Genomic DNA, 10,144 nt, shown 5'->3' on the forward strand with positions numbered 1-10,144 from the left:
TAAAAATTTCCGGAGGAACTCCAGGAACAGCTTTTGAAGAAATTATCAGAAAAAAATCTGGAGAAACTTCCTCGAGAATTTCTTAACACATTTCCAAATAATGTTCTGGGGAAATTATCGAGGAATTCCTAAGGAAACGCTCGGTATAGTTCCTGAAGGAGACCCCAGAAGAAATTCTGTAGGAATTATTGGAAAGATTCCTGGAGGAGTTCCTATAAGAGTTCTGGAGGAATTTCTGAAAGTCTCTGAGGAATCACTGATACAAACTGTAGGAATAGGAATTCCTGGAGAAATTCCCATAACAAAAAATCCTGAACAACTTCTTGAGGATTTTCTGCATGATTTCTTGTAGATTTCTCGGCAAATCTCCAGAGGATTTTTTTTATGGAAATCTTGAAGTACTTAATTAGCTAAACAAATTGTTAGAAAAATTCCCTGAACAGTTTTGGAGGAATGTTTTGAGATGTTTTTGTTTTCTAATGGAATTTTCCAATGGAATTCGTAATCTATTTAAATATTTAAGAATGTTAAAAACAGGTAGAAGGGTTTCTGGATGATTTTCAAACCTAATATCAATCAACCTAATCTAATATCAGTTTGAACGTTCAACTTTTCCGGAATGAAAGTTCCTCAGAAAGTTCTGTTAAGAGGTCCTCTAAGAGGAGGACACGTTTTTTTTTCCTGAAATTATACCGACGTATTCTACGAAGATCCCTCATGAAATTTCTCCCGGGATTCGTCCAGAAATTCTTCCGAGAATTTTCCAACAATTCTTCTTGAAATTTCTTCGGGGATTCTGCTAGAAATTTGAATAGAAGTTTCTCTGAATATTGCTCTACGAATTCCACCGTAAATTATTCCCTTATGGAATTTCTCTAGAGATTATTTTCAGAAATTTTTCGAGGGATTTCTTCAGGGATTCTTAAAAAAATCCTACAGAAAACCTCCAATGATTTCTTCAGGATTTCAACCTGAAGAAAGTCTCAGGTTTCTTGAAAAATTCTGGAACGAATTCAAAGTGCCTGGTGAAATTCATTGACAAGTTTCCGCTTTAAAATCCTGTAGGAATACCATACGGAATAATGAAAAAAAAAAAAAAAAAAAACTGAAGGATGTCCCTTAAGCCCCAAGCACAATGTGAGCGGCAGCGCGGTACAACGGCAAAACGGCAAGCCCATCTTGAGCTACACTCTACTTGTCAAGTCAATGTTGAAAAGGATTTAGTCAACATGGGATTGATAAGTAATGTGTAGATCAAAATGGGCATGCCGTTTTGTCGTTGTACCGCGTTGCCGTTCACATTGTGCTTGGGGCCTTAGCCATTCCTAAAACAACCCAGGTAAGCACTGTTATAAGCGGTATGTGTGCTGTCCAACGGTTTGTCCACAGACAAACAGACGTAACACTGACGAAATTTCCATCGACCACTCATTTAACGATCATTTAAAATTCGTTATGTTACAAATCTCACAACCAGAGGCGCGCGCATCGTTTTTCTTCGCGTTTGACGTTTCACACTACCGCCATCTGCCGGTCTTGTATCACGAAACACCTTTTCGTGCATCATGCTCACCAGATGATGATGGTGTAAACTGGGCGATGGATTTTGAATAAATTTGTTCTAAGTGTCTGTTTGTCTGCGTTATAGTGCTTGTAAGCCCTGTGCCTGTAAGCCGAATGCAACGGCTATCAATGCTATTCAAAGGCTTGGAGTACTTGACGTTTACGTCAACCAGATTGGAACTAACCTCATCCAAAACAAATCAATGGTGATGAACGTTGATGAAATGAGCAAGAATATAATTAGAAGCCCTCTCGTGGTTATGGATAATTAATCTTCAACATTTCTAGCGTCCTTCACGGGGCAAAAACGCCTGCTTTCTATGGATTTGGCTTCTGCTGCACCGTGCCAAATAATAAAAAAAAATAAAAAATAAATAGTATTTAATTTAAACTAATATGCAATTGATTTCGAGGGCTTTCAAGGGTTTGTGCAACGTCGGTAATTGTTTTCTATTACCTTACTTTCACTGCAATCCATATGCAAATAAAATCATGACCAACAACTTATCACCTGAAAAATATGCTGCTGCAAACTTTTTCGCTTTTTCGAATCATCTCACAGGAGCTATGAAAACATTCAATACAAACAGAGATCAAGTCTAGATCACCCAGCAAAAAAACATCGATAGAAGTGGGGAAAGAAGAAAGATGCAGAAAATAGATTGTTGCACGCCTGACCTAACCTCGAAACTCCATATAAAAAAATGTCAACAATTCCAGCAATCCAGAATGTCAAGAATGTCAAAAAATCTAAAAAATTCCAGCAGTGAGTGTCAAATAGCAGGACAGTCAATTGAGCGTGATGAAAGAGGGATAGAGAAGGCGAATTTTTCGTGACGTCGCCATGCACTCTTCTATAAACAAAATTTTTCTTTCTTTCAAATCACGTGCTATAAAATTTTAACAACTCAATCTTCAGAGCTTCAGTACGATAAGTAGTATATCAGTCGAGTAATTCGCCAAAAGTGGCCCTTAATCACGATATAGTATCTGTGAGCCCTGTTATCCATGTCTTATATTCGACTATAGAACCGTCTTGGTGCTGATATTCAAGGCTTATTGGTTACTTGGGTATGGCTTAAGTTTGTCCGTGCATAAAACACCAGTTGTTTTAGATGTTCGGGAACTTTAAAATAAAACTGATACTTTTAAGTATTTTTATTTATTCTTAGAATATCCTTGTGAAAATTTCAGTCATTTTAAAAAATTACAGCTGCTCAAACAGACTATTAAAAACTGGCATATGTGATAATGAATCCATAAGATACGGGGGATGCGTACCGTGCAAATAAAGTTTTCAGTTCAAAATTTCAAAAACCATGCAAAAAAAAAATAACACCATTTCTCGACGTTTCATGCAAAAATAAGGTTTTGGTGAAAAAAAAATGTATGGAAACTTTTTTTTTGCATGGCCGTGTAAAAAACAAATCCGTGCAAAAACAGAATCGGGTGTGGTCGCAATGGTTGCTTCGGAAATTAAAATACTTAAAAACACTTGAAATTAGAAAGGATAACTGTAGTAAATTGGCAGAAAATGTAAAAAATATCCTTGATGACAACTTCTAATAAAATACTATTGATGGTAATGTTCTATTTTTTCCATTTTTTTGTCAATTTAGCCATAACTGCAGTTACCACTTGTAACTATATACTGTATTTTGTTTTTTTTTAAGGTTTTAGCATGTTTGAAACATTGTTTTAAGCATTTTTTTGATTCAGCTGGAGTAGTGTTTGATCCTTCGACCTTGACGCTTGCTCCTGCGGGGGCGAGTGATAAGGGCAGGATCAAACATGTCGCGCGTCGGTAGTGTAAAAGTGATCGGTTCGTTAGTAGTGTTTGATCCAAACTTGTCGCGCGTCGTTAGCTCAGAGAAATGTAAAAGCGCCACGGATCGTTAATAGTGTTTGATCTATTGATCGTGTCGCTTGCTTTTGCGTGGGCGAGTGACGAACACTTTTTCAGCGTACAATGCGATTATCGAATTATTTCGCGAATCCGGTTAGGCGTGATTATATCATGGATCGCATCACTAAACATTGACTCCCAGATCTCTACCTTATCCCACTAACCCAATATCCTATCCATGACAACCGTGGAGATGCAGAGGTGATCTCGGTCTCTAGTAACAACGGTAGTCACACTAACATTCCTTCCCTTTCCCGATGACCGTAAGGATGTGGCCGGCGCCGTTATTGACTTTAAAATTTGAGCTTCCGATTTGTGCACATTGAAGAATGGTAAGCTAATCCCAAGCCCCATTCATTAATTCCCTGTGCAACTTCGATTGGTCTGGTCAATCACGGAGTAGCAACTACGAATTGTACGGTCATCTATGCTTATGCTTATGTTTATGCTTTAAGCAATTTTTTGATTCAGCTGATATGGGGTAACATTGATCACTCATGTCAAAAACCTTAGGTACACACAGAGAAATATATTGTAAATACAAACTAAATCTGTATAGACAATTGACAGCTACCGAATATCCCATAAACACTTCTTTTTCAACTTTAAACAAAATAAAATTTTTGTCTTTAACTTTTCTGTTTATTTCTCAAATACCGTTTTGACTCATATTCCGAACACTTAAGGCCAACAGTGACTTCAAATGCATCTGATTGGCATAAATTGGCTGATATTTGTGTGAATATTAATTTCTTCGCAAAGCCTAACTGTTGGCTGTTGGGTGTACCAATAATAATGTTGATTGAATTAAATTAAGTATTGTTTTTACGTTTAAGTATGGAACAACATTTTGATTCAAATGCCGAACACTGTGTATATTCTGTCTCATATTCCGAACACCTTGATTCAAATTCCGAACAGCACGAATAAATCGTATTCAAATGCAAAATTTCGCAAATCAATTTATCTGAGCTTGTTCTATTGGTCTCAAACTAGAGAATCATCACTACTCCTGTGGTATAAATTATATTGGAGAAGTTAAAATTGAATTTCAATTGACTGCCATTTCCTTGTTATTTGGTGACATATTTCAGCGAAACATTTCAACCAAATCGCCATACAAAAACCGAGTGTTCGGAATATGAGTCTGTTCGGAATTTGAGACAAAACGGTACAAAATGACGACAAGAAAAAAAAATTATTGAACAAAATTATATTGTTGAAATAATAATTGTCATTTGTTGAAATGAAATATTTCATTCGACACAGAATTTTGTTGTTTCAAAAATATGCCGTATTAGAAACAAACCGCCAGATGGATTGATTCAATTCAAACAAGAATTGTTTCATGGTGTCATGCGGCTAAAAGCATACCGTGCCTAGGAATGAATGGTTAGGGGGGTCAAAAGAAACCTAACCGTGAACGGTGCCTGTGGAGTACCAGGGCACCCTCCACAGTATTATGCCCTTACTATGCTACCCGGAGCAATGGCGCAGTTGACCTTGTACTTCTCCGAAATAATCGGCTACTCATATTTAGCCTCAAATCAGAGGCTTGATACGAGTGGGAGCATGTTAATGTAATATGAATCGAATCAAAATTATCCAGGTGAACCTTCATCATGCAAAGGGTGCATCAGCAGTGCTCAGCAGAAGGTTCACCAAGGAAAATATCAATATGGGACTAATTCAAGAGCCCTGGGCAAATAATGGAAGGGTACTTGGTTGCCCTTCGAGCAGTTGTAGAGTTTTGTACGACGAAACTCAGTCCAAACCACGGACGGCTATTCTTGTAAATAGGGACACAAAATTTGTCCCAATTACAGAATTTATCCGTAGAGACATTGTTGCGATCAAAGTAGAGGTGCCAACTATCCGTGGGAAAACGGAGGTATGTATTGCTTCTGCTTACTTTCCTGGAGATGTTGAAGATGTGCCTCCATGCTCTGTCGTTCATTTTGTCAACTACTGTAAGAAAATTAATGCCCAATTTATAATAGGGTGCGATGCAAATGCCCATCATACAATTTGGAGCAGCACCGATATTGATAAAAGAGGAGAAGATCTTTTAAACTACATGTCGTCTAACAACATAGACATATGTAATAGAGGTGAATCTCCTACTTTTGTAAACTCTATCCGACAAGAGGTTCTTGATCTCACGATCTGTAGCGACTTGTTTTCGGAGAAGATTGTGAACTGGCATGTTTCTGATGAAGAATCATTGTCAGATCATAAACAAATCCGGTTCGATTTTAAAAAAGCCCTAACAGAATACAACAGAGAACTAAGGTACGCCAAACGTAAGGACTGGAGACGGGTATGTGAAACCATCAACAACGCTCCTGCAGCTGCAAGGCTGCACAAAGTCCTTTCAAAAGACCATTCAAATGGTCCAGGTTGCCTTAAAAAAGAAGACGGCAGTTATACTGTTGACTCTTCTGAAACACTGGAAGTAATGATGAGAACTCATTTCCCTGAATCGATCCCATATTCGGATGAAGAACAGGTCTCAGATGAGGCAAGACATGTATGGTCGATAAATGCCTATCAGAAAGCTTGTGAAATCTTCACGCCTTCGAGGGTCGAATGGGCATTGAGTTCTTTTCAGCCTTTCAAATCTGCCGGGAAAGATGATATTTTCCCAGCCTTACTGCAACAAGGAAAAGAGACGCTTTGTCCGCTCTTAACCGAAATATTCAAAGCAAGTGTTGCGCTTTCATATATTCCAAAAGCGTGGCAAAAGGTTCGAGTTGTCTTCATTCCAAAAGCTGGAAGAAAGGATAAAACAACAAAACTAACACCTTTAGTTTAATTTTGCAATTGCTTGCAAAATTATGTTCCGCGAGTGCCGGTTACCACAATGGCGCATATCGGTAGGTGAGTTATGAAGAACAGTAATAATCTTCAGTTGAATTTTGGGGCAAGAGGTCCCCTTGTGAACGTTTCCAGAGCGACAGGTCTCTGGGGTTCAATTTCGAAGCGACAGGTCTTCGAACAGAGATTTAATGGAGCGACAGGTCTCCAAGCTAAATTTTGCAGAGCGACAGGTCTCTGTTTCGAAGCGACAGGTCTTCGAGTGAAAATTGAACGGAGTTACAGATCTCCATGTTTTCCAGAGCGACAGGTCTCTGTGATTTGTTTTCAAAGCTACAGGTCTTTGAATGTAAATTTAATGGAGCGACAGGTCTCCAAGTTAATTTTGCAGAGCGACAGGTCTCTGTTTTGAAGCGACAGGTCTTCAAGTAAAAATTAAATGGAGCGACAGTTCTCCAAGTTTTCCAGAGCGACAGGTTTCTGTGGTCCGTTTTCGAAGCGTTAGGCTTCCACATTGTACTAGGCGGGGCGAGGTATCCGGACAACTGAATGAATGGTATGAAAACCTATCTGAAAGAATCGAAGAGATAGATGAATTGCAATGGAATTTGATTTAAATCAGTATGCAAATCACAGTTTGGACCAAATTTGGATTGGCTTGAACTAGTTTTTATTTGTGCAGAATTAAGATGTCAATTATCGTGCATTATGATTGTGTTTAATTGGATATGGATGATAATGGATTGGATTTGGAAGGGAGTTGTTTGAATCTAACTGTAATTAGATCGGAATTGGATTGGCTTTGGTTTGCCTACACGGAATGACGTCAAAATAAAATATCTAAATTGTGATACGAGAAATGTGACATTATTTTGATAAAATATGGATCGAAATGGAATCTGAATAAGATTTCAAAGAAGGATAAGCTTTGTTGTAAAAAGGTTTGAATTCAATTTATATTTTGACTGAATTCAGACTTGCATTTGATAAGAATTGATTCGAATCAAATTTGGATCGGATTTTGATTGAGTTTGGATTGGATTTGAATTAGACTTTTGGTTGGACTGAATTTAATGCAGATTGAATCTAATCTGAATTCGGATTTGAGTTGGATTACATTTAAAAAGTATTTTAATTGAACGTTTATTGGATTGAATTAGGATTGCATTCGAATTGGATTTGGATTATATTTTGATTGAATTTGAATCGGAATCAAATTGGATTTCGATAGGATGTGGATGAGATGTGAATTGTATTTTTAATGAAGTTATTTTGGATGTGAAATACATTTAATTTTGATACAAGTTTAATTTGATTCTGAATAATATCGAATTGGATTTGAAACAGATTTGAATTGTACGGATTTGGATTTGGATTGGATTTGGATCGAATTTGATTTACACTATGATTTGAAATTAATTTGATACGATTGTATCTAATATTGAATTTGGGCCAGATTTGACTTGGATTGCATGTGAACAAATTTGAATTGGATGTGCATCAGATTTGTATTGGATGTGTATTAGATTTGGATTGAATTTGGAATTGGATTGGATTTGGCTTGAATTCTGATTGGAAATGGATAGGATGTCTATTAGATATGAATTGGATTTTGATTGGATTTTAATTGGATTTGATTGAATTTGGATTAGATTTTGATTGGATTTAGAATGGATTCGGATTTGAATTGGATTTGAATTAGATTTGAATTAGATTTGAATTTGAATTGGATTGGATTTGGATTGGATTTGGATTAAATTTGGATTGGATATGGATTGGATTTGGATTGGATTTGGATTGGATTTGGATTGGATTTGGATTGGATTTGGATTGGATTTGGATTGGATTTGGATTGGATTTGGATTGGATTTGGATTGGATTTGGATTGGATTTGGATTGGATTTGGATTGGATTTGGATTGGATTTGGATTGGATTTGGATTGGATTTGGATTGGATTTGGATTGGATTTGGATTGGATTTGGATTGGATTTGGATTGGATTTGGATTGATTTGGAGTTTGTCAACGGCTTTTGGGGTGAACTAACACCTTTAGTTTAATTTTGCAATTCCTTGCAAAATTATGTTCCGCGAGTGCCGGTTACCACAGATTCTAATAGGCGCGTTCTTAGATTCCACCCTACAATATTATTCTGCGTGTAACATTGAAAATGTCGTTACTAACTCAAGTCATGGCCCCTGAAGCCGAATATGAAGATCAAACTCTTACTGTGCATTGCGCGATTATTTATCGCGACGGTGATCTTGAAAACTTCTTATTGTGCTCTGCAAGATAAAACCACGTTATGCGATTATCTGAAAATGTCGATATACCGTCGCAGTAGTAATGAAAATCACCAAATGTTTCAGATTCAGCAAATTTGAAACATTTGTATCCTTGAAGGACGAAAAAATCCAAGTCTACTTGAATTTTGATGTTGCGTTTGAATTGCGCGCATATCTTCTGCGCGTTACCGCCGCCGCTGGATGTGGATTTAATATAAGCGCCGCAATAAAATGCGTGTAGATCGCCGCAGATACTTCAAATCGATTTAGTGTCTTCTGCGCGATTATTCTTGATTGTCCAAAACATGATCGCGCACAAGACACCAAAACTAAAAAAGTGTAGATCGCCGCAGATACTTCAATTCGATTTAGTGTCTTCTGCGCGATTATTCTTGATTGTCCAAAGCATGATCGCGCACAAGACACTAAAACGATTTGAAGTACCTGCGGCGATCTACAAGCGTTTTTTAGGATAGTTGGCGGGAGAATTTTTCGCGCCACGCATAATACAAGTTATTTATTTTTTGAGTTATTTCAAAATTAAAACCACCTCGGACCGTGGAATACGCCTTAAAGTAGGAATTTTCCTAAATTGTCGTTCTATCATTATCATCATGTGCCATTCAGTCAGCTTGCTTGAGCTTGATTGGCCGCAAGTGAATGCTACTCCAGTATCGCCAGATCAGTGGCACTTACACAAGAAACCAACCGAATGACTGGGACTAACAGTCACCCGCAGTGTATAAGTGCTGGTGATCTTCTATTTTTAGGCTATAATGACGCCTGCCACGTCAGAATGCAGACCAATGTGGGGGGAAGGGGGAGGAAATGATGCTGCACTTATACTGGCCCATTGTAGACTGTGGAGTGCGACTGCATCTACGCCAGTTCATGCGGAAGTGTATGGCTTGGGAGAAAGGCATGGCAGAGAGGTTTGCTTTTGTGGTTAGCAGACTGCCTATGTATCAGGCGTAAGGAAAGGCATGCGCGTGGAAGAATGGAAGCGTTATGGAAACGGTTTCACGTCCGTCTCTGGTTCTAGCGATTGCTATGAACGAATAGTTTGAGTGTGATAGATTAGGAATGGAAGATAGAAGCAAGTGAGAGATATACAACTACAAAGTACAAGGAAAGGGACGGGCCTGGGATTGAACCCATGACCTTCTGCTTATGGAGCAGAAGCGGTAGCCATTAGTCCACCAATTCTGTCTTTTACATCATGTGCCATTCAGTCATACTATTAATTACGTCCACAGTAATTTCCATTATTTTTGAGAGTGTACTAATTCGTTAATATTGCCTAATTGAATAAAATTAGGAAAGTTTTGACCACGGAATCGTTTTCGGCGATGTCATTTTTAGTAACAACCGCATGTTTCTTGCTCATACCGTTTCCAGAACACTTGTGAACCATGAATCTTCGGTAGTGTCATTCATATGGTGCTATGGCGATAACTGGCACGCCTTCCTTATTTAAATTGTAGCAAAGATGGTTAAAAGGAACCACCTTCTAACCATCTTTGATTGTAGTCAAGTTGATCTGTCAAGTCCTGTCCGATTTGCTCCCACATTCC

The sequence above is a fragment of the Aedes aegypti genome, chromosome 2 (assembly GCF_002204515.2).
Source record: "Aedes aegypti strain LVP_AGWG chromosome 2, AaegL5.0 Primary Assembly, whole genome shotgun sequence".
NCBI lineage: Eukaryota > Metazoa > Arthropoda > Insecta > Diptera > Culicidae > Aedes > Aedes aegypti.